At 33.9% G+C, this 26,991-nt stretch overlaps 1 protein-coding gene and 1 non-coding gene across 2 annotated transcripts in view; both read left to right on the forward strand.

Moving 5' to 3' along the window:
* The window catches only part of LOC106660926, a 276,802-nt gene that overhangs the window by 152,427 nt on the left and 97,384 nt on the right, over positions 1 to 26,991 (forward strand). The gene's annotated exons all lie outside the window — the stretch shown is intronic.
* Positions 5,356 to 5,428, forward strand: Trnad-auc. Its single transcript has one exon. It is a non-coding gene; the product is annotated as a tRNA-Asp (tRNA).

A 26,991-nucleotide genomic window follows, 5' to 3' on the forward strand; every position in this document is an offset into this window, starting at 1 on the left:
AAGCTTGTTTTGCTGGTTATTTATCCAATTAAATCACTCTCCAAATGTGTAGCGGCTTTAGGCTTTTACCTCAGAGTGCTTGTTGTGTCCACACTTTTTACGATGTCCTTGGATAAAAAGGATTATAATAAGAAAAGGGTTTAGGTCTTGACCCAGCCCTTTGGCACTAGACGGGAAGAAAAGGGGTAATGTAAATAAGAAAGAATCAGAGGCAGAGAAAGAACAGGAAAGGAAAATGAAAGAGAGAGAAGTCTTTGGTTACACCAGGGGAGTGTAGAGGCAGGATTTCTTTGGACATACAAGGAATGTTATTTGAGAAGTGCTTAGTCAGGCTTTGAACTTCCATGTTAACTGAAGTTGTTTCTAGATGCAACTCAAAGACCACTCGGCAAGCAAAGGAATTTATTATTTAGGTATTTTACATACTTTTCTCTCACTACTGATAAATTAATTCACAATCGATTCTTCTTGTACTTATTGTTTGGTTAAGTCTATACAAATTAACAAAAAAAAGTTAAATGGTTACTTCAAAGCAATTTATCGGTTTTAATTTGGTCGGAAGATAAAAATGTAAAAAAAGTAATGCTAATTTTGATAACAATGCATAATTATAATTGAAAGGATAAGGCGACAAGTTTCAGCACGGAAAAATCCTCATAATTAATTCATTCTATTTTAAGCTTTTGGCCCATTTCGACCAATCCCATATAGATTTGCGTCCCGTGAACGTATTGAATTAATTGGCAGACGTTTAATTGAAAACGTGTCTCGCCCGAGAATTCGACATAAAGAAAATTACATTGTAAAATGTGCCCTCCATAGTAAGATTACAAAGTAAATGATTGCATACGCGGGAGTATTTTATGAATTTTATTTTATATGTACGTACTAGATTAATTCATATTATTAAAAAGTTCGTACAATTACTGAAAACAAAATCTATTCGTACAAAGAAATATTCTGAACAAACTTAATTAATTATCTTTTAAGAACCCTACTTTTTCTTATGTTCTTTATTGAATTGCCTTCTATCCTCCAAGGAGGTGACAGGGGACGAAACATAAAAATCTATGTGTAGTGTTTAGTGACCGTTAGTTAGTAATTATTCCGAGATCGAGAGATGCGGTCAAGTGTGACGTAGGATTTAGAAAAACATTTTCTTTATCGTGCCAACGGTTCGACTTTTATTGAGATAATCTTCAGGGCCTGCGGTTTACAAACATTGTTTAAATTTTACAAATACATGTAGGATGTGGAAAAAACGAATTTATACAATGCTGGAAATTTTAGATACAACCAAAGTATTTGTACTCACTTAAAGTGTTTGTTTTCTATGCAGATGTGTCATTACTGTGTGTCGTGTTGAGAGTCCCAGTGAGATATTGATGTTTTATGTCTATATGCGTTGGATTTTGAAGGGGTGGGGAAGGAAGTCGAGATAGAAAGACATTTTTATATGAGGAGTCGGTTTCTTTAAGGTGAAAGGAGCCGACAATGGGAAAAAATGTGCAATGGTTCGGCCTCATCATCCTTTCAGGATTATATAGGAGGGATAATTAGGGAAAGGAAAGCCAAATTGTTGAAGAATTAGACTACGTAGAAATGTTTGATGTGTGGAATGTGATGATTGTTTTATATGTTATATTATATGTTTTGTGTGATGTGATGATATATGTATGTTTCGCCTCAAAGAATCCGACTCGTCATATAAAAATGTCTTTCTATACCGATTTCCTTCCCCACTTCTTCAAAATCCATCGTATATCGACATAAAACAACAATATCTCACTGGCACTCTCAACACGACAGACAAGAATGACACTTCTACACGGAAAACAAATACTTTGAGTGAGTACAAATACTTTGATTGTATCTAAAATTTTCTAGCATTGTATAAATTCATTCTTTTTTTAAATCTAAAATTTTCTAGCATTGTATAAATTCAATTTTTTTTTAACCTAAAATTTTTGTAGTTGTATAAATTCATAATTTTTTCCCACATCCTACATCTATTTGTAAAATTCAAACAATGTTTATAAATCCCAGGCCCGGAAGATGATCTCAATAAAGATCGAAACGTTGGCACGATAAAGAAAATGCTTTTCTAAAACCTACGTCAAACCAGACCACATCTCATGAACTCCGAATAATCATTATTTTTAATACATGCTTTTCTCAGACGTGATCAGTTGTTTGTCTTTACAAACTATGTTTTAAAAAGGATTTTCTAACCCATACAAAATTTTTACCAAAATGATCAGAAATAATTTAGAACAAAAAAATATTTTTGTACATGTTTTAGGGTTTGGCTTTCCTTTAAAATAGTTTTCTCATCGTACGTAAAAAATGGACTGTTATATAACACCGTGGAAATATATGAATAACAAGGAAACACATTTAAATAAGCTAAAATAATTTTTTCTGTTCCTAAGTCCTATGGGCAAGAACGCTCAGATAATTTTTGTCCTAGCATCAACAAAAACGTTTCGTTAACATTGGTGATTCCACGTCCATTCTACAAAGAATGAAACTAGAAAATGTTCTAAGATCCGGTAGATTAATGTTATTGCCTGTGCTTCCATTTGAAATGCAACGCAATTAACTTAATTAAATCATTGCCTGAAATGTGACTCGGAAAACATACCATTTGTGATAAACGGTGTGAAATTGCACTCTCCTGTTTGTTTGTCCGAGTCAGAAAGGATAGGAATGCTTGACAAGGCACTTGAACCAGGTCGTTGCGGTCCCTATCTCCCGTCGGGATCAAATCTGCCATGAAGCCGTGAAAGGAAATGGAATTGATAAATGGTCGAGGATCGGGGAAGAGTCTGAAAAAGATAGTCCATTCCGATAAAACCGTATCCCGTTGAAACAGTCAAATCATTATTGACTTCTGATAGGCTAGTGACGTTTATCTGGAATTTTGCGATTGTAAAAACGGATCTGACCGCACACACTAAAATAAAAGGTAAATAGTTAGCTACCTAGGAAATATTTTGAAATGAACGAATAGACTCATGACTAATGGATGAATCCATGTCGTTAGCTTAAAAACTTTCTCGTAAAAAAGAACTACTTCAATGGTTAATAATTCGCTATTAATTAAACACAATTAATAACTGCCTTTAATTTGTCATGAGCCGACCATTGAAAAACATTATTTTTCAATGGAAAATCTAGTTTCAACTGTTTTTATTTGTATCGCCAGAAAATGATGGGTTTGATTAATCAAAATATCCTATCTAATTAAACGAAATGAAAAATTTACCTTTTTGACACTACTAGTTTCTCGAAACCACGAAACTTCCAAGCTTGTGAAAAATTTTACATTTCACCGGAAAGAATTCTTTGCTTGAGAAAATACTTAGTGTGGTTTTTATTTTTTATACAAACTGATGTGCAATATTCGTGGTTGTTTGGTTTATTACTTGTTCTGTTATAAAGTATGAGATTTTAATGTAAATATTGTCCACAGAACCACTTTTCGAATATAAGAAACATATGAATTATTTGTTTTTAATTTTGTTCAGTGCGCGTTTTTTTCTTTCTGGTATATGATATTTTGAAGTAAATCTTGTCGTTCAAACCATTTTCAGGATATTAAATGAAAATTAACATGTAATCGACTGGCAAAGATAATTACAAATAATTTGTTTCGAATAAAAAAGTGGGTTTTTCTGCTGTCACAGTAAAAAATGCGAATGTTAGTAATTAGGCTAGAATCAATACGATTAAATAATAATGGAAATAATAATGTTAAAATGTTTTCAACAAAGATCGCATTCACACTTACTACAGTGAAAATGTGATAGCTATAACTGTGCCCGATAAAATGAGAGGAAAGCTATCTGGGCCGCTCACTTTCAATTGGTCATAGATAAAATAAATCTTTCGAGAATGGAAGCCCTAAGTTTGTGAAACGTCGATGATCTAGCACACTAATGGATCAATGCTGGACCCAAGTTAAAAGGCCTAAACTCTAGCAAAACACTTGGACTGGTTCCGTCTATCTTCCCCACCGATATCCTTGCAATCCAACACTGTGCACAGGAATTGATAAGGAAATAAATAAATTGTGCGCCGATTTACATACGTCGGACAGCTAGGCGGTTATAAAGACACTAAAAGTTTACGTTTTCAACTCCAAACTAATCTAGGAATGTTTAAATTTCCTAATGATTCTAGGAAAGCCCAACTAGTCCGGGACATACGGATGTTGAAGTAAACGAACAGGCTGACCAACTAGCCAAAGAAGGAGCCGGCCTGGCTACGATAAAAAATTTCGTAATCAATTCTGAACTTTTCGTAGTTACGTTTAAATGACGTTTTGTCCAAATCAGAAAAAAATCCTCCGTTCACCTTTCCGGTGACGTTCGGTTGAAATTATAGAAGCCATCCTGCTTGTGACTATCACGTCCGAAAATTTTTATCACGCCGGCCTAGCGTCACGCGATTGATTGGGGAATTGATTACAATAAATTAAGCTATAGGAAGCAACAGGCTTTCCCAATTAGGTTGTCTTCCTTGGAGGCCCTGAACCCCTACGGCTTTTGATGAAGAAACCGTTTCGTCGATATTCTTCGTTAACTCACCTGAATGGTAATCATTCCTTTTTCTTCCTCCGTAACGAGGGAAGTTTCACAAGGGAAGCAGATAAATTGAAATTTTGACTTGGAAAAACTTTTGTCTTGATCGCAAAGCAGTTGTGGAAAATGCTAATGAGTGGAAATTATTTTGTTAAACCGCAAGATCTCTTTCAGAACAAGCAGTTTTTCAGAATAAATATTTCTTGTCGAAAAGATAAACAATTGTAAAGGGTAATCGGTATTGTTTGTAAAGCACAATCCTAAAAAAATATTTATGTTTTTACAACAAAGTGATTACATTTTATTAGGTCTTTAAAAAACACAGGAAACAAACAATTGAACAATTTTGTTGATGTAAAATCAAGATTAAACTTTATTGGGGTTTCGACAACGTTCGGATGTTTAAGCAGTGCAAAATAAGTTGGAAAGCTGTGGTCCTATCTTTCCAACAAGTTGGCAACAACTTTTAGCTTAAAACGCCTTCGCTTTGCCTTTTACGTTCAAAACCGTTAAACATAGTATACCAGGCTCATTTCAACGTTATTAAATATTCACTATTTTTCGTTGTCCGCTTGACCAATTAATAACATTCAATTAATTAAGGTTTTAAATTGAGATAAAAAAGACAGTATCACGAGCGGGATTCGAACCCACGACATTCGGCTTGATACGCCGCTACTCTACAACTTGAGCTTGAAAAATGGCAAAAAAGGAGGGAAAATTCAAAAGGTGGGGGTGAGATTGGAAGTTAGTGCCCTAGGGGTTCGAAGTCACGATAGCTCAAGTGGTAGAGTATCGGCGTATCAAGCCGAAGGTCGTGGGTTCGAATCCCGCTCGTGACCCTGACTTTTTTATCTCGACTTAAAACCTTAATTAATTGAATGTTATTCAGTATCATTCTGTTCTTTGGTTCGGTTTTTTCTTGACGGTTTTGATTAACTGGTTTGTTATTTTAAATTTTGAGAGAGTCGTTCAAGAAGAAAACACAACATCTCGTTTGAAGCCATCATTCATTTCCATATTCCATTTTCGATTCATGATTTTTCAAATGTTACGGTTTGATTTTACGTAAGGCTTTAATATGAACACCAGATAGCATAGAAACCCTTTGCACGTCTCGTTTGCTTTAAATGTGAATTGAGTAATTTTTGTTTCAGCTTGTGTTCCAAGATACGAAAAACACGCATTTTGTAATTTTCTCAGCACTGTGTATGTACGCTAATTTTGAAACTAGAAATAAATATCAGGACGTTAACATTTTTTGCTGTAACTATTATTAATATTAATTAATATCAAAAGCGAAGTATAAATTCGAAAAGCTGCTAAAAAAATCTTTCAATAGTATAATCATTTTCTAGATAGTCTCTTTTAATTTATTATTCCTACATTTTCTGTTCAACAGTATTTAATCAATATTTCATTCTATTTTAATAGGCAAGAATGTACAGGAAATATGTGCTTTTAAATTCACACGTAATATCAAAAAATTATGAAAATTGTCTGGTAAAATTAAAATAAATAAGACTATGCACGTTTAGATTTATATATNTATATATATATATATATATAAAATCTCAAATTCCCGTAACTGGTATATGCCATATCTCTGCCCGGAGTAACAACATGTTTGTCAGTTTTGGTGAGGGGTTTTAATCGTATGGACCCATTATAAAATAGAAGAGTATAATCCCAATTATTGTTATATGATGTTTTAGATCACCCTCTGATCAGCTTTATCGTTTAGTCATATGAAGAATTGTTGTGTGTACTGGCAACCAAGATGTTGTTAGGTTGTTGTTTTCCAGGTGTTGGAGACTTTGGTTATAGTCACTATTTTAGATGTGGCATTTTACGTCCCTCGGTGTTAAAGATTTCAGGTTGCATGGCTGCCTGATCTTATGAGAGATTTTGTCCATATAACCACTTTTAATATTTGCTGAACAAGCATTGATAGCACGTATTTCAGTTTAAAATCCACGATATGTCCTTCCCTAATGGATGTAGATGTAATATTTCAGGGTATGGCATACTGCGCCCTTTAAGAGCTATTGTATCCCCTGTGCTCTGCCTAAAGCACAACGGTGAGTCCTATTTCATCAAGAAACTTGATTAATAGGCCCGGTTTCAGTGGTTGTAGTTCTTCTATGGTCACATTGTACATCCCAAAACACTTCCTCCTGCGGGCTAATGTAGCTCCACAGTTGTTAGTATGTGTGTTGGTGTCTCTTCTGCTTCCTTGCAGAATCTACATGTGCCATCTTGGATTATTCCAATTTTCTTTAGATGTCCATTTAATCTACAGTGTCCTGTCAGGAATCCTGTTAGGATTCGCAGTCTATTCCTGCTTCCTTTGACACATTCTGTGATTTCTTTCTTGCCAAAATTGGTTAGAAGATTCTTGGATTGTCAATGTCCAATAAGTGAATTCCAAAGTTCGCTCATTTTCTTTTTGTCCTTCTGTCTGAGATATTCGTTAATAGTGTGAATTCCTATGCCACAGAAGGGTTCGGGCCCTATCAGCGGTGTGGCAGCCCCTTTCCTTGCAAGGGTGTCCGCTTTCTCGTTGCCTTCTACTCCCATGTGTCCTGGGACCCAGAAGAGGCTGACTTTGTTCTGCGTACCTAAAATGTTTAGTTTGGTTTTGCAGTTCAGCACCATCCTTGAACTAATGGTATTTGAGCTTAGTGCTTTGATGGCTGCTTGGCTATCTGACATGATAGCTATATTCTTGTTTTTGTATCCTCTATTTAGATTGAATTGGATACATCTTTCAATTGCGTGAATCTCAGCTTGGAAGAAACTGGTGTGCTTTCCCATGGGTTTTGAGTATTTGGTTCCAGGTCCAAACACTCCTGCCCCCGTACCTTCCTGTGTTCTGGATCCATCTGTGTACCAAAGGATGGTGCCATTTTTGAGGGAGTTATTTCCCTCTCTTTCCCATTCCTTTTTGGTGCCCAGATGTATTCGGAATTTTTGGTTAAATTCAAACCTCCTGTTCATGTCATCTCTTGGAGCCATGAGTGATGGATTGTTTTTCCACAGTTTGTTTCAGTCTCTCCATTTCAGTTTTATTCCTCTTGGAGGTTTCTCTCTAATAAAGTTTATTATGGTTTTCTGTGCTGTCCTTTCCACCATGTGATGTAGGAGGATTAGTCCCAATATCTTTTCCATGCTAATTGTAGGACATGGTTCTTCCGTAATAAGTTTGATTGTTAATATTTTAAACTTGCACAGAATATACCTCCGGATCTATTAATTTATGTATTTCATTTTCTTCCCTTTTTTCTTCTCCTTTGTATGCTGTTAAAAACATAAGATTAGAACGTATGGTGTTTTAATGGCTATTTCCTTTTTTGTGCATTTTGGTTCGTTAAATCTGCAATTTACAATAGTGGCATTTCACCAATTATTTTCTAAAATTTTAACCACTTGTTATAAAAGTACAGAAGATTGAAAAAAACTGATAATTACAAATAAAATGTTCATTAGCGTTAAGCTACCCATTTCTCATGATGAAAATACATAGCATAGGACATAAGTAGTAGAGATAATTAGTATTTGATTCGTCATTAAAACGTTAAATGCGAGGCTTGAGGTATTTAATAATTATTCAGGATATCTGTTGACTTTATGACAGTAAAATAAAAACAAAACATCCTTTTGTTTTAGATTTTTCATTGGACGTATTGCATTATGCATTCGTTCCAGAAATAAGCCGATAAGGATCTTTATTTCACGGTATTTCCTTATATGAAGTCATAAAGGGCGCCATGCTGGCTTTGTTGAATAGAATATGAGTTTTGTTTTCAAAAGACACCGGACGTCTAGGAAACAAAAGCTCGTAGAAACGGTGGCGTGATCGAACTTTTGCTGTGCCATACCTATAAATGGGACCTTTCGGACTACGACCTCTTTCGGGCAATGGCCCATTTCCTTATTTCCCTGGCGGGATAACTGTTCCAAACACTTCGACAAGTAAAAGGCACCACAGATAATCGAATCGACAGTCATTTATTATAATGTTTCAGTAAAACTTAATTGAAATAAAAGCCCTCCATCCAATTATTTTCTTTGCATCAACAATGAGACCATCAATATTTTATGCGAGTATTTATATTTTATGACAACTTGAAACTTATTACAGTACTCCATGTTTTAAACCATTTGATAACAGTGTAGTAAAGAAAATACCGAAGATTAATTTATAATCAGCAATTCTACTTGAAAGATGGCTGTAGTGGAGCCGATGATAATGTGGTGCTCCTAGTTAGGGAGGCCCTTTTTGTACGTTTCCATATCATTGTCCATCTTTGAGCCATCTGGTTACAATTGAACAGTGTTAGGTTTGCTCTTTCCAGTAGGTATTTAGTTAAAGGTGGCTGTACATTCATTCCACGTCAGCTCACTGTCTGTATGTCTCTCTCTCTCTCTCTCTCTCTCTCTCTCTCTCTCTCTCTCTCTCTCTCTCTCTTTCTCTTTCTGCTCGATACAAAGCTTTTGATTTCTTGTACCAGTTCCTTTGACTTTCTTTATTCTGTTCTTGGCCGACCTATGTATGTATAACGTGTATAACTGATCATGGAAGTGATGTTCATCTTATTTTTTAGTTTCCTTGCTCTACCACGTATTTTATGTTATTTCCATCGCATGCATCATTAGTGCACTGTCGTGGGTTCTCTTGATCTATTATTGATTATTAAACTAGTTTTCTATGTATGCGACTATAGTCAATTTAAAATTTGTGTCGTTTCGTTTGGGTGTATTGTTCGATTATTACTTTAATCATCGTGCACATTGTCGTAGTCATCGTTTTCTGTTTTATTTTCTTAAATTCCTGTTTATATTTTACACTTCTGATTGGTAAATAAGTAGTACTGATTCTGGACGATTTTTACGCATTATATATACTATCACTCAAGCTAATCCATTCTTTTCAAAGAATAAGATACAAATTCCTGATATGGGCCTAGAGTTTGATTAGTTGGACCAGTTTGACAAGACATTGTCTGATATTTTTGTACTCTTTCGCATTGTTAGATATGCCCTATTGAAAGTATCAATAAATTTGGACTCAAATAAAGTGGGCCTAATCTATGACCGTCTTTTTATACGAGATTATAATGGAGGGTGATCCCGAATTACACATAAGACAATAATTGGTTTTTAATAATTATGAAATTTCATTATGATAATAGCTGCTTTAAAGTAATTGGAATTCAGCATTTCATGTATCTCGATAAAATTGATGCATACTTTCGAGGAATGTTTCGATTTATTTGGACATTGATGCTATTATTAAAAGCGTGCAAGGCTTATAAATATGATCATCTACATTCAATATTACGTTTCTGTAGTTAGATAGACGTTCTTTTTCTATCTTCTCTTTTTTCTGTTTTCTTAAACTTGTGAATTATTGTTAATAGCTTCAATGTCTTTATGAAATCATGAAAGGGTTATATTCTTTAAACGATTAACGACAGAACTGAGTGTTTTCTTACCTTTCCAATTAGCCTTAATTCGATTTTGAAATACAAAAAAAACAACATGTAGAAATGTTAAATGAAAGCATTATTTATCATCCAAATTAATCCATTATTTTTTCTAACTATATATAATAACTATATTTACATATATAATTTAAAATTTTCCTGCTTTATTTAGGAAATCGATAACTATTTTTTTACGACAGGAAAGATATATTCTCATAGGGGAGAGTATAATGAATAATGTTTGTTCGTTTAGTCTAAATTGCACCTCGTTTAAGCACAACACATGGTCAAATTACCCGTCGTTTTGTCAGAATCAAGAACTTATCAGTTAATTTAAAAGAATAAGTGAACTTGGCGTGGGTACCCACTGTTCAGTTTTCCGTGCAGTTTTTCTATTGTTTCGGTTTTGCGTAATTTGAGTATTCGTATAAAAAATAGCCTAGCTTTAATTCTAGAAAAACAGAAAAATGTAAAGAAATGTACTCAAATTTTATGAATAAAGGAGCATATCTGGTGTAAACCTTCTTTTACGTTTACAGTTAGTCAACTTTGAAGTTTTCCTTTTGCCATGCAGCATAGGTTGAGATTTTTCATTCAACTGATGAGATTGAACGATTACCTAAAAGCAAGCCTTTTCAAACCAACACCGGACAATTTTCCTGATAGAACAATTCCTTCAGTTAATGTTTAAAACATGCCGTTACATACGAAATCCAAACAGGTAAACTGACTGTATAATTATAATGTCCCTATAATAAAAAAAGTATGTCAAACCATTTACTTACGTTGATTTTTAATATAATCAATGCAATCTTGCGATTAACGCTGTCACAATAGGCGCCGGCCACTTTTGCTTGTGCTCGACGGAAACGCCAATTGCAGCGTAATAAATTGATTGAACGTTTTTTTGATTCTAATTGGCCTCGAGGCAGACAAAGCCGGCCTGGTTAATGGGGGGATGTAAGCGGTCTGGCAATGCGGCCAGTAAAAGGGACCTGGAGAAGGACACAATAGATTGTTTACCCAGAGAACCGGACGAAACCCTCCGGACACATCAGTCGCCTCTTATCAGAGTTGGGTGGCTACAGTGGTTCTAAAGTAAATGACAGTATTCAAACCGTTAATAATGTTTTTATCATTGCTATTTTGAAGAACGTCTCTTTGTGAAATGGCGACTAACGCTGTCACTAGTTTAATAATTCTAGGACGAATTCGAAAAATCTCCAATTTGCTATCCATTTGCTGGAGTTTTCGGCCAATTTGTCAACTGGGGAACACTGTAGACCAAGTACGCTAACAATCGCATTATTGCTAAGACTTACACCTATATGAATTTTTACGATTACAGTTTCATTTTGTCACCTTATATTACAAAAGTACTAAATGCAAACCAGATAGTATTTTTGGCGCATTACGAGCCAGTTTTTCTATTTCATTTACAATTTGAAATATTATGATTACAATAATAGATAACTGTGTATTTATAAATCTCACACACATCCTAAACAATCGTCGTGAATTTTTTTGTAACGAAGTAGAATTTTGAAATATCTCAAATTATGTACTTTTTTTAAAAATGGGTGTATAACTAAACACTATTATATAATTTATTTTTATATAATATAAATAAATCATATTTATTTACATATTTAATGGGGTAATGATTTGTTCCTTTATTTGTAACTTTTCAGTAGCGGCTTTTCACAGATGGAAAGCTGGTTGGTTTATCATGAGAGCTCACAAAATAAACCAACTTTGGGTGAAATAAAAACGATGTGGCCTGTGTCGGCGGGGTGAATCAATCAAGACGAAAGGGCCAGGAGTGTAGGCAGGATTGGGGATGGTTTATCCTGTCTTTGAGATATCTCCAGGGCCGGGCAATTCCCCAGAGTTCCAGTTAGTGGGATCCGAAAAGGGCATAGACATTCGTTGTCCGCCGTGGCTTTCCTGCTAGCCGGCGGATAAGTACCTGGCGTTTATACAGTCATATCACAGTGAAGAGAACACGAAGAAGGCTATATACCTTAAAATATTGCCCGATCAAGTGTTGCGTTTATAAATGTTAAAAATATTTTTTTTTTATTCAATGAATTTTCATAACTATAAAATTGATTTGTTAATTCTTTTAAATTTTAAACATTAATTTATGATATAAGTAATATTATACGTATTAATAGATGAAGTATCACCAATTACCCTTATAATTATAATTATTAATTACCCCTAATTCCTTTTATATGTTATAAACAATTAAACTTCCGTACCAGGATTCGAATACGCAACCTCAAGCATGGCAAATGCGAGTCAGTCGCTCTAACCACTCGGTTTCGGGGGTGCTCCAGATAGATAGATGTATAATTAGGTAGACAGAAGATTATAGATAGATAGATGGATAGATCAATCAACATACACACAGGCAAAAAATTCCACTCAACTGATTTTTTCATTTTCTCGATAAAAGAAAATTCTGCCCTTAATTTGTCTCATTATTTTTATAAATAATATTTGTTTATGCTATGTTTTAAATTGGGAATATCAATTAAACGTAAACACACTTAATCCTTAATCCAAAACAAGTATAAAGGATTTTTCAATGTTTAATTTTTACGGAATTTGAAATGTTTATTCAGTCTCATTTGAATTCTGAAGCAATAAACTGTTTAGTTTTCATCTTTGTTTTCTTAATTTCAATTTTTAAACTTTAAAATGCCACGTAGTCTGAGGATGTTGCGCGTGGTGTGGCACTTATTGATGATAGACGTTCCATCAGGTACGCGGCTATTGCCATTGGAGATCCCTACGAAACACTGCGAGACGCTGTTAGTCGTTTTCGAAATACTGGGTCCTACCATAGAAGGCCCGGTGCTGGACGCCCTAGGGTAACAGAACCACAGGATGACCGTTTTTGGACTTTGCGAAACCGGCACCTTACTTAAATAAATATATACTTAAATTTAAATTCATCAGCTCCAGGAACTTAGAGGTGCCAAAATTTTTGAACGAACTGCTCGAAGAAGATTAAATCAGTATGGACTCTTGGCTTTTCGTCCCGTAAGAGGACCAGAATTGGCCAGACCACACAGAGTTGCACGGCTCGCATTTGCTCGAGAACACAGCCATTGGTCTTTGGACGATTGGTCTCCTGTACTTTTTACAGATGAGTGTTGATTTGCCCTACGATCTCTAGATGGGCGTGAAAGATTGTGGAGAAGGCAAAATGAAAGGTACCAAACCTGTAATTTTTCCCAGAGCCAACCTTTTTCATCGTAGCTCAGAGATGGTGTGGGCGGGAATTTCAATGCAGAGTCGCACAGAGTCGAAGGTCTTTGACGGCCACTTGTTATGTGGGTGAAATTTTGGAACTTCATGCATTGCCTATACTCGATGAAATCAACGACAATCCTATTCTAATGCACGTTAATGCCCGTCCACATGTCGTGTATGTCCATCACATGTGTGCATAGTACGAACATACCTTCAACAGCATAACATCATGGTCTTAGTCTGGCCAGCCCGTTCTCCGGATTAGAACCCCCAAGTGTACGTCCATCACTTCCTGATGCACGCCACGATCTTGAAAACTCTTCGTGAAGAATGGGCTAACCTCCAGGAAAGAGACAATTCCAGATTGGTAGAAAGTAGGCCGAGGCGTCTTCGTTAGGGAAAAAGGAGGAAATGCGCGATATTGAAATGTTAATTAAAAAAGTCTAAAACTAAATTAAAACAAATTTTATCTGTCCGTTTTTTTTTTAATGTTTTTTATTTTCACTCGCAATTTACTTTTTTTTCGTTTTTAGACAAAGACTCAATTATTAAAGGTTAAAAAACGTGAAACTATATATGCACATATATACAAATCAAGTTATCTTATAAGTGGGCGGAATTTGTTACTGTCAGTGTATAGATTATATATAGACAGATACAGAAAAAGAGAGAAGAGCAAGAGTAAATGAAGGTTTGTGTGTGTGTGTGTGTGCGCGCGTGAGAGGGAGAAAATAAATTATTGATTGTATGAGCCCGCTCGTTCGTGCATGTGAATTTATTAAAGGGACAATGACAATGTTAGTTAGCGAAAGGGGGGAAAAGGTGTGCCTACTTGTGTCTGTGGGTGTTGCGTGTCATTTTTCAGGTTACTATTTTATTAAAAAGTCGTTACAGAGTTAGTGTTATTATTCAGCTAATACAAGACTCCCTTTATCACTTCCTCAATATCTTTCTCTGGCGGTGCATATCACCATCTCCGTATTCCTCTCCTTGGTAATAATTCTTCTTTAAGCATTCTGCTTTCCAACTATTTTTATAATTTTCTCTATTATTATAATTTTCTCCTTCATTATAATAGATCCTTTCTCATTTCTCATTCATTCTAAGTATGTATTTTTTACTCTTTTTTTCTTTCACCCAACTTTGTTTCTATTTCCCTTTCTTCGCCGTTCTATCTTTCGCTCTCTTGCTCTTACATTTCTATAACTTGTTTTTCTACCATATCTGTTGTGATATTTTTCTCATTTTTACGGTTTATCTGTGCTTTTCTATTTTTCTTTACCACCTTGCTTTCTTTCTCTCTTTTTCTTCGCTCCCATTAGCTATATTTTACATCCATAAAGTCACGTTTCCTCCCCCTTTCCCTTATTTTCACCTTCCCATCTCTTCTCACTCACTCTCTCTCTCTCTCTCTCTCTCTCTCTCTCTCTCTCTCTCCCCCTCCATCTATATATATATATATACTCTCTCTCTCACTCTCTCTCTCTCTCTTTTTTTTCTCTCTCTCTTCATTTCTCTAGCTTTTCTTCTTTCTCCAATATTTTGTAAAATAATTTTTAACTACACAATCACTTAGGGTAAATGACTCTAGGTGTATATAGGTTAAACCTGTAATGAAGTAAAATGTTTCAGTGCATTCTGTTGCGCTATATTTTGTTTCAAAAAACATGCTACATAATTTAACAGAACGTGCGTGTATATGAAACTCGCTTCGCCTTGTTCAAATGATTCCCTTCCAGTTTCTCAGTTCTATATTTATGAATAAAACGAGAATTGTTGCTGTCTCATTTATTTAACAGATTTGTTCCATGGTCTCTGCGAGACACTAAAGAGTTGCGGCTAGCATTATGACAAAGGAATAAGCAAAATAAGGCGAAAAATCGCCCTCTCTTATTTGTCTTAATCATGTATGCAGATTTACCTTGTTGTGTGATTTTTGAGCTTTTGATCAATATTAAAAGAAAGTAACAGGGCACTTAAAGATATCAACACAAAAACCTAAACCAATAATTGCCTTATGTCTTATCATTGTTGTTTAGAATTTGGTACGTTAGTTTTGTATAAACCAAAATGGACAATCCTTAGAACATTGATTATTTTTATATTATATGTATTATTGTATTCGTTTTAAATTTCAAAACGAAAATAATCTGAAACTACATAGTTTCCACTCATCGGGGAAGTTTATCGTTGCAGACAAACATTAGACAAATATTTATGTCGATTTTGAGAAGGGTATAGTGGGGTGTGGTTTCGTGTGGTTGTTACAGACAGGCTGTAGTGACATGAGACAAATCCCACCCCTTTGGCCTCACCCTGGAATCACCGGAACAAGGACCGCGTCCGGGGGATCAACCTATCGGAACCTGACCTACAATTAGTAAACTGGTTTACCCCAACTCCTTGTCACTGTCATTCCCTTATCGACCAGTGACGGAGAAGTTAATTTATTTCGAAAAATATTCGAAAAAATATTTTAGATTTGAATGGTGTTTTATGAGGAATAAGATAATTAAATGCATATTTGTTGTTAAAGTCAATTATTGCACTTTCAATTATAATTGTCAAAAGATAAAATGAACTCAATATTGAAGTAAACGAATAAAAAACAAATAACGTTTGTCTATTAATTGTAAAAAAAAATTGTTCTCTGTAGTGAAAATTTGTTAGTATTAGTATAATTCAGTTTATAGGGCATTCAAATAATAAAACGGAGATTAATTTTTATAAATAAACTATAATTTTATGTTTTGTATAATTAGCATTTTTATAAACACATTTCAAAATACTTAGCTAAAATGAAAATGAAAAATATGATATTTTAATTTTTTTCTTTCTTTGTTCTCGATCGTTCAAAAGACTAGTTCTTTTTTTACAATTAAAATTTATTAAAACCTTGTAATAAATAATGCGTATTGGCAAGTAAAACTGAACAACAAAGCGCTTTCAACGTTAACCTCAATGAAAATATAATTTATGTAATTTGTGCATTTCTACGTATGTAATTTACAAAATTAATAGTTTATTAAATAATTTAGTGTTTTTTTTACAAGAAGTAAGGAATAAAGGTTGATATTCTTTATGGGTTCAGGGGACGTACAGAACGGCGTATATAAAACTATAACTTGTTATACTGTTTTAACTACCAGGCTTTGCTTTATAGCCTTATTTAAAAAAATATATATATTCAATGAAAATAAAAAACTGTACTACTTATTTTTGTCGGTAGCAAAAAATATACTTATTTTTTGGTAATTTTTTTTTTTTTTGTAGCTTAAATCGAGTCAGTGCGGTAGAATTTCTTCATAACAACGTTACAATTGATGAAATGATTTCTAAATTAACAAAACACGTAAAAAATGCCGAATACGTGTCTTTGAGTATTGAACATTACCGAAATAATTTTAGTTTTTAAATTGAAGAATGATATTTATATTTGTATTTATAATTTTCTAATTTAAGTATAAGTAAAATTATTACAATTTCATTCAATTGAACAATAGAAAATAATTATTCAGAAATCGTGAGATTCGGTCTGGTGTCACATCTCACGATTTCTGAATAATTATCGATTAACGGTCACTAATCACCACACATATGTAAAAAATATTTTTAACCAATATATATATATAAAAGTTAAATAACTTCAACTGCGGATTCCTTTTTTAAAAACTTTATTTGAAGTTACAAGAACAAGTTTTAACCTAATTTAACGATGTACTCTCGTCAAGCTCTAGGCAAGGAATCATTATTAAAAATACAGAATTAAATAAGTAGGTCTCTTGGGAGGGAGAAGGTGCTGACTACAAAACTAGGAATGACACCTGCATCTAAGCGTTGTAAACAGATAATTTCACATAACTTATATATATCCATGAACGTTTGTGCTTGTTTATAATCAATCAAAAGGAATTTTTGGTATAAAAGGAAGGATTGATTGAATGCACAGAACATGGTGGAAAATCCATGGATTTTAAAAAATTATGCTTTTGAACCTAGTGGTTTATCATTTTGTTGGGGGTTGTAGACGATAATGCAAATGTTTATATTTTCTAAGACATTACATTAAGATAATTTTAGATTTTTTTCGTTTCTGATCACTCTGATAGCCAGATTTTCATCTTGTGATTTAACAGAATGTAACATTAATAAAGGTATAATAAATAAATAATAATAAAAATAAATTTAAAAAGTATATTATATTTGTAATTCGTTGGGTTAGTTTGTTGCTGCGTTGCGCCGAAAGTCACATAGTGTCCTATTTGATAATTCTAAATTGCTTGAATTTATTCGAAATCTAGAAACATAATTGAAAACTATGATTGAATTTTATTTTTCACGTTTTCGTCTGTCTAGCTTTTTGGCCACTTAGTACCTAATGTCTTGATAAAATGTCGGATGTTACACTCTGAAGAACGTCAAAGGAGTTCCGCAACTTTGAGTTATTTTTCTCCTGAATATTGCGTGAAACTCACTTTTCAACCCTTGATAAAAAATATTGTTCTTCAATTTCACAGTGGATGGCGCTGTCTCCATTCCCCAACATTAAATGATTTACTTTCTTTATTAAGAATTTCTTGAAATAAAAAGTTGTAAAATTGCTTTGAAAGCATTCCGCAAAATTTTTCAACTGCCACATTACCTAATATTGTTTAAACCTTTTAATAAATTAATTTTTCATGGGTACATGTGATTTTAATTTTTTCCATAATTTTATTTTCCTAAATAATATTCTTGTAAATCTTCTACATTATGAACGCCTTAATTTCTAGGCGGTGAATATATGAATGTAGTAGGCTATTGTGCGAAAAACTTCCAGGATTTTTTAAAAATTATTATTGGAAATTTAATGTTTTTTTTAGAATTTGAAACAACCTACATAAACAAATCAGTAATATTACTTTTTAGAAACAACACGAAACTATGATGAAATAAATATACATATATTTTGAGTTTGGGACTTTATTGAAGGAAAACAGCAAGGTTACAAATAGTACCAATTCACATATAATCCATTTTCAAAACCTTAAAACTTCCATTTCAGAGGTTTTAGCTTCAAAGGGGAATAAAGTGTTACATATATGTTATTTTATTTCGTTGTTAAAATAATTTATTGGTATTTTGTATGAATTAATTTCTTTTCCAGCCCCTATTTCATTTTGTTTATTGTCAGGTTGAAAGTTAGAGATATTACAAGACATTTTATTTGCGTACTAAAAAGATAATTGAAAAATAAACTATTGAAACTAACCGCCTTGTAAATTAACGTATTTTATGAAATATGATAATAGTTATTCAGAAATCGCGAGATGCGGTCTGGTGACATATTGGTTTCAGAAAAACATTTTCTTTATCGCGCCAACGTTTCGAACTTTATTGAGATCATTTTCAGGGCTCAAAGTGTTTGTTTTCTTCGTAATTGTGCCATTCTTGCGTGTCGTGTTGAGAGTGCCCGAAGATGATCTCAATAAAGATCGAAACGTTGGCACGACAAAGAAAATGTTTTTCTGAAGCCTACATCTCACCAGACCGCATCTCACGATTTCTGAATAATCATCGACAAGCGGCCACTAATCACAACACATATGATAATAGTGTATGAAGTAATCTATTTTCATTTGTATTTGGCATTTTATCTTAAAGGAAAATGTTCATATAAGATTTGATTTAGACAAAAAGTTACGTCTGTACTCAGTAGCATAAAGAAAGACCGAACTGGGAAAAGTTTATGGCAAATACTTTCTCCCCTTCTTTATACATTTAATTTATTCTTTTGTAATTAGATCGTGACCTCGGCAAATACGTGATAAAAAGAATACAATTTAAACTTTTTAGCTTGTTTTCATTGAAAAAAAATAATTAAAACGAAAAACAAAATATGGAATTACATTATTCAGCCAGGAATAGTTTAAAAATAAATCATATTTTCATCATAATTTACCTTAGGTGTGCTACATGTTATGCGTATATCACAGATCATATACATGTTTTTTGTACACACGTATTTATCGTTAAAGTAAATTATACGAAAATATCTTTATCTACGAACTTAATCAATTTTTATAAATATTTATCAGGTATTTATAATAAGTTATATTATTATAAATTTAAATAATTGTTATGTTGTTATTACATTAAAAACTCAGCATGTTCAAATATTTTCCTGGTTAGTAAAATACCTTCGAATTTATACTGGTTTATCTCGGAGCTCCGGGCGAGGCGTAAACCTTGGAGATATAAAATCTTTCGTGGAAGGTAAGAAGTTTTGCCATTAAACGGGTCGCAAAAATCCGTAAAAGAGATAAGAGATTTCTAAACCGAGTTTTTTTTTGTTTCATTTAATTTTAATGTGAGAGAGATAAAATAACTACACTATACATTTGATGGATATTTCAACAAAATTTTCATAAATATGTTTGTTATAAAACACGGTCAACATTAAAATTAACTTGAACTTCTTTTAAACGTTTTTTAATACTGGGCGTGGCGGGATTTCTGCAGATTTAATACTATAATTTTACTTATACTAATGATGGATATGTTTATTCGAGCTATATTAAATATTTGAACGTTTTCTTTAACTTTTATAGTAAAACTTTTTAAATTTCGAATTGTGCTTTATCACCTGCAGATATGTGCTTTGATGTACAAACGGAATCAGCCAATCGTCAAGAAGTTTTTATCACGTATTAATGACATACATACATATACTCGTACTATTAATTAGGGCTTAAAAATAAGTATTGTGACTATAATTGGCAGCTATATTTTATCCGGTCAGGACGGTACAACCCTAAACATTTTTTTTACTCACTGTGAAAATGTTATTTGTTAAGTAAAATTATATTTATTATATCCAACACTATGACAAAATCATGCTTTCATAGAATTAAGGTTACTAATTCAAATGTTCCTATTTTATGTGTTAATCTCAGTAGCAAAATAAACTCATTAGTTTTACTCTTTTAATCAGAAGAAACGAAAACGAAAGGTAATACATTATTTTGATGTGTTAAAAAGAATCTATTATGTAATAATACATCTTTTTTTATTTCTTAGCAACATAATTTTTTACTTTATCCTATTACATACATCTTCATAGCAATTGTGAAAAAAGTATAAAAAATTGTGATAAAATTATAAAAAGATTATTCACCCGCGGTGTCAGCTTAATGATAATAGCTGCCTTAATTCCGGGGCTGAATTTCGCCCGGTTGCTGCCTCTACGAACTGCCGGTCTCAATTACAACAGCTTGAGGTTCACCAACGTGCAATTTACATGGCAATAAGTAGTTCGGGCTTAATAACTCCCCAACAGGCCATGGGCGAACTGAGCTTGGCTATTAATTCCCCGGAGTCGGATTGTGATGTTAACTGAATTGAAAGCTGAAAGATAAGCCCGTCGTGAGAATGGAAAATGCACAGCAAATGGTAATACTTTCTAACGGAGATGTACGCATGTTGAATAGATTTTTATTTTTCTCCCTGGAAAACGGCAACAGACATAGAAAGCTTCGATGGTGACCCCAATTATATTTTGACGGTACGCTGGTTTTCCGTGCCCAATTTAGACCTACTTCTGCGCCTGACGTGGAAGCAAGGATTTTAACAGAATAAAATTGGGAAACCTAATATCCAATGTAAAAATGCATGTAAAAATCAGAAAAATATTAAAGCAGAGATAAGATAAATAAGCCTCGTGTAAGTATATATTTATCACGTGATTACGTAAAAAATCCAACCAAATTTTTAAAATGTATACACAATAATAAAGGTTAAAAGAATATACTATTTTCTCTGATTGTGGATTTAAAAATAATTGCTGCATACATTATTTCCGTGCAAATTTCACAATCTAGAGTTGCGATTATACCATTTATTGGTTTTACCTATTCACCTAATTTTATATGTATTGCTACGACAAGCCGAAGTGTCTCAACAAACACCAAAAAACACGGTTGGAAGCCGAAAGAAAATACCAGATGGTTATTTTGGTGTTTTTCTCCCTAGTCTTTACATACACAAGACATGATTGATGGCTGCCTTGCTACCTGACATGATAGCAATGTTTTTGGTTTTGTACCTTCTGTTCAAGTTGGCCGGTATAGTCCTCTCATTTGCGAGGACTTCAGCCTGGAAGATACTGGTTCCGCGTATTTGATGCCAGAGCCGAGCATTTCCGCCGCGTACCTTTTTGTTCTGGATTCATCAATCTACCAGGGGATGGTGCCGTTCTCTCCACGAAATGGTCTTTCCCTTTTTCCAATATTTTTGGTTACTAGGTCTGTCCGGAAATTTCGTTTGAATTCATACATCCTGTTCATTTGAAGAAAGAGTGTGCGGAATTGGCACAATTTTCTAAACTACCAGTCGGCCAGATAGGGCATGAATATGAAGACGTGTATAGTGCAGGATGCCTATGAGTTTCCATAGTAAACCCAGGTGCCAGACTCGATTGAAACACCTGCAGCATTTCTTATCGAGGGACGATACCATCGTTTTGTTAAAACCTTTATTTCGTTCCGGCTTCCGTTTGGCCATAAATGCAAGATCCGCTATTTATATTTTAGCCTTGAATTACCAATCAAGCTTTTAAGTACAAAGTTTGGCGACACGTATAATAACATGACTGATTCCGTTTGAATAAATTTTTGAGTCCCTATAGTACACTTAAAAAACGTAAGAAAAATAAATAGTTTCTATGTCAAATATTATTTAGGTACTGTTTAAAATAGGAGGTACATCAAAATGTATTCTATAATTTATATATTGATTGACTTACAATTTATTTTTTATTTTTTTATAGAATTTATTAGGATAATATTTATTTGTATTGTAGTTTACGTTTTTCGCACGTTAGAAATTTAGCGGCATTACAAAATGCTTTATATTGGAACTTTACGTTGGCAGCCGATTCACTGTTACAATTCATGTCGAGGGACGTGTTTGCGGGTATCAAGTAGCAAAATGATTAGCTTACACTGGCGTATTTATAATAATAAATGAATAAATTTAAAACAATAGTCTTTGATCTCTCATTCATTTTGTTAATACTTGAACGGTATATTATGGTCTAACAATAATTGTAAAAGTTAAATAATTCTGTCAAGTTTCATTAATTTCCTTTTGTTTAAAACGATTACCAACCACGGGTTTTCTACACCCCTTTTATTTGGTTTATCTCTTAAAAGCCCTTCTAAGGTAAATTTACACCATGCATCAAGCTGCGCTTCATTAATTAAAATCAAGCCTACCATGTCGTGCTTCCTTAGTTAGCAAGAGTGCGTCGTTTCGAATTTTCATCATACATTTTAATAGAAATTTGAACTTGTTACGTTGATGTGCTTATAAATATATTTGAAATTCAACAATTGCATAAATCTATATAGGAAAAATATGAACTTTATTTTATTTAATACCTCATCATTTAGTAGATCATGTTTATTATTTTATTTTTGGATTGTATTTAACCATACTGGTCGTTCATTTTTTGGCTTGTATTTATTGTTCTCGAGTATACTTGTCTTGGACTGGAAGTCCCTCTTGAGATATCCCCTTTATTAGGGCATCGCTGAACCTTTAAAAAAAAATTAACCTTAAAAGCCATAGGACCTGATAGCAGAGATCACCCTGCAGACTTCAACATGAAATCTTGTTCTAGAATATCGCTGAAAAAGATTTTTGTGCGTTCTCTCGACATGTTTGTTATAAATACAAAGCCAGAAATCGTGCTCATCATTTAATTGTTGATCCTTTTATTTGACATCAAACTTACATTTGATGGGCTCAATCATTAAGGTAAATAATTTTTTATTTCCTAGGATTTGAATTACACCAGTTTTTATATTGGTTGAGTTGGCCGTCTTTAATATTTCATTAGTTACACGTTTTTAGACATTTTGTCTTTTTCATCCTCTCTAGGAAGAAAATCAGGTGTAAGCTCATTAAGTTTTACGATAAAGCCTCAGCAATTTACTGTAGAACTGCACTCTTAATGTGAAAACAAGTTAATAAAAAACTGGATTTCCTAGAAAATATATTTTTGTGGCCATACGATATTCATCCGTTTAAGTAAATGATACGAAGTTAAATTTTGCGTTAAAGATAATTCTAAAAAACCATTTTATAAATGTTTATCTTATATAATTTATTAATTTACCATCTCTCAGAGATTTATTTTTATCGCGAATATTTATTTTACAATTGTTTTTAAGTACCTTTGTATAAACTTTTTTCGTTTTCTGTTTGAATAATTAAAAGGCAAATGGACTTTACATTTCAATTTTTTACCGGGGTTAAAATATAATTTTTTCTTAAATAAACGAACACCACTGTTTTCATGGAAATGAGAAGAAGAGTAAACTCAACCAAAGGTAAAAGAAGTAACAATACTGGAGAGGTGGTTTCTCCATTATTAACTTGAAAGTTTGAGACCGGTTAATTGTTATTTACCCTTGGAAAAAATGTTAAAATGTATGCCACTTAGAATTGCGGAAGCATAATTTTAAAATTTCCAATTACAGAACCGGTTAATTCTTCGTTGATAGTTGAAGGAATTAATTGCTTTTCATTTTATCGTAAATATTACTTACGAAATAAGTTTCCCGGGAAAGTAAGTGGGGGTTGAATTTTAATTAAATATGCCGAGGTGAAATTCTTGATATATTAATAACGAATTTTCCTTTTGCTTGTTTGTTTGGAGACTTTTTTTCACAAAGAACAAGTATGATAAATTGATTTGGAAGCGAAAAATGTTTAGAGTCGAACCTGAATATCCACATCTCACAACAATTAAGGGATCACTGAATGAAATGATCACGGTTTTAAAATGTTCTATTTTTGACGTTTCATTTTTTTTTAAATTTATATTCTAAGAAACACATCTTGGATGGTAACATTCTTCCAAAGTACAGAGTGAATGTGGGACTGAAAAGAACTCGAAAAATGCCAAAAGAGGAATGGAAAGCAACGAAAAATTTGGAAACAAATATGTCCAAAACGTGATTTTTTGCAATTCAAGGCCTTTAGTCCCCAGTGTTACCTCCGAGGATCGACAACTTGTAGACGACGAGGTATGCTCCGAACAAACCTTCTTATACTTCATTGTGGTAGCCGTTCCCACTCCTTTTAGCGCTTCTTCAAGCTCCTCCAAAGTTATTGGCTGATATGGACCACCTCGAATGGCCCTCCCTAGCTGGTCCCTTATGTGCTCAATGGGATTGAGGTCGGGGCCATGCTGCCCAGTCGAAAACGTGAATATTGCGCTGATGTAGGTACTCTATCACAACTCACAAATGTTTCGGCGAATTGCCGAATGAAAATAAAAATAAAATAATAAATTAATTGAATAAAATTTAAAAAAAAAAACATATAAAAGACAAAGTTACGGCTATTGTGAAAAAATGTGAACAGAAAATAAAATAAAGAAAGATTAAATGAAACCTAATGAAAATAAAATGAAAAGTAATTGTGGGGAATTGACTTATGGAGGAAAGCGCAGAAAGAAAAAAAATCGCATGCGGGGAACTCACCTTCTGGCTACTGCTCGACGGCGCTGGGCTGGGAGTTGGAGTTCGGGTCCGAATCCTCACCTGCTCCTGTTGGTAAATCGTAATGGTAAAATAATCAATCCGCCCCCCAAAATTTAAAAAAAATTTTTCTTATAACGTAATTTTTAAACACGAAAGAAAAAGAAAAAACACACAATCAAACTTCCACCATAGAAAACCAGGAAGAAATCTCCATCACCAGGAAGGCGGTAGAGAGAGAAGCGCCCCCACGGGACGAACAAGAATTCCTCGCTTAGTTTGAACCGACACGACTCTGACTATCCCGTCAGAATCAGGGTGAGTCTCCACGACCCTTCCAATTGGCCGGGAGAGAGGTGAAGTTGAAACTTTAGGGATAAAAACCACATCTCCCACCTTGAGAGATTCCCCAGCCTTCTGCCATTTCTTTCTTTGGGTCAGCTGGTTCAGATAAATGGAGGACCACCGAACCCAGAAAGTTTGATGAAGCTGCCTCAACAATTTCAAACGACCGACCACTGACACTTCCTGTGCTTCCGGGATGAACGATTCAGAGAGAGCTAGTAGTGGGGCACCTATTAGAATGTGGCCAGGACTTAAATAGTCTGAATCATCCCCTAAGTCAGGGGAGTTCGAACATAGAGCTCTACTATTTAGGACGACTTCAATTCGAGAGAAGAGGGTAGCGTATTCTTCAAATGAGAGGGGGCCACAACCGGACCAACAAAATTCCGACCACAATCGGAAATTTTTTTTCTGGAAGTCCTCTTCGCGACAGAAATCGGCAAAGGCCGCTAAGAAGCCGTGGGTTGACAAGTCAGACACCATCTCAAGGTGAACACTAGCCGTACGTGGTTGGGCTTCACTATTATAAATTAGCTGTGACAGTTTGGGGCCAAACATGAACGTCTAAAATCTCTTCAATATAACGCTGAGCTGTCAGTGCCTCCACGACGAATAACGAGTTCGGTTCGGCCATGGATTGTTATGACCCCATACGATAAGGGTACCACCCCCAAACGGTGATGATGGGAGCATGCAACAAGGGACGAAACGCTCACTTCCTCTTCGCCAAACTTTCACACGCCCATCATTACTAAACCATGATCAGTTCATTCAGTGATCCCTTAATTCTTTTCAGGTATGTATATAAATGGAAAAATAGCACGCTAGTTGCTGGGCGAGAGTTTGTCTCGTACTCATTAGCCTGTAATTTACAACTACCAAATTCCTTCCACAGACTTGTGTCAATTCGATGATTTACCAAATCTATATTATTTATGATAATAATGAATGATTATTCCAATATATCATTTGGAAGATTGCTAACTCAGAAATTTGTTTGTCTAACTTTGTCAAGATGATTGTTATGGGGGTGAAGCTCTTTCATTGACTATAAAATATTTATTTACTATATACTTCATTAAAGCAATAAACTGTTTACCCAATTCCAGTTTCTCTGTTTAATAAAACCAACTCCTAAAGTGCTTTGAACAAGAACACATTGAATTTAGCAAATAGTGGTGAAAAAGTGGAGACAAGACTAATTGAGGAAAACGGTGTACATTTCTATTGAAAAGCATTTGCCTTCCAAAGTAGTGCACATCAACAAAATAGCTACTAATTTCCAATCAAGGCATATTCTTAAAACCATATGTGGACAACAGACTGACGTTGAAACCCGTCGTAACAGAAAACCATTTATGGGGTCAATCTAACTTAAAAAAATTATTAGCTTAAAAAATATATTACCTTTCCTGGATAATTTGGACCAAGAATTCTTAAAATCGGAACTAGAAGTTAGTTAAAATTATTGAATTTAGAATTACTATGCAAGGAGCGAGCTTTTGCCCCCTTAGTTTTTGCCTGTATGCGCTTTGGAAATGAATAATTTATTTAACACCTCTTTTACATGATTTCAATAGAACTATGTAAAATATTGATAATATAAACTTGATCTGAATAAAAAATATTAATATTTTTATTTTAATATACATATTTAATATACAGCTTGAAGCCAATCGCTCTTTCCGTGGCATATTTTTGCAAAACAAGCCTCGATAAAATTACCAAGTGAGGAGACAAAACCATTCAAACAGGTTCACAACTAGGCAGATTCGTCAA

The sequence above is a fragment of the Cimex lectularius genome, unplaced genomic scaffold, assembly GCF_000648675.2.
Source record: "Cimex lectularius strain Harlan isolate CLEC.00 unplaced genomic scaffold, Clec_2.1 scaffold65, whole genome shotgun sequence".
Classification (NCBI taxonomy): Eukaryota; Metazoa; Arthropoda; class Insecta; order Hemiptera; family Cimicidae; genus Cimex; species Cimex lectularius.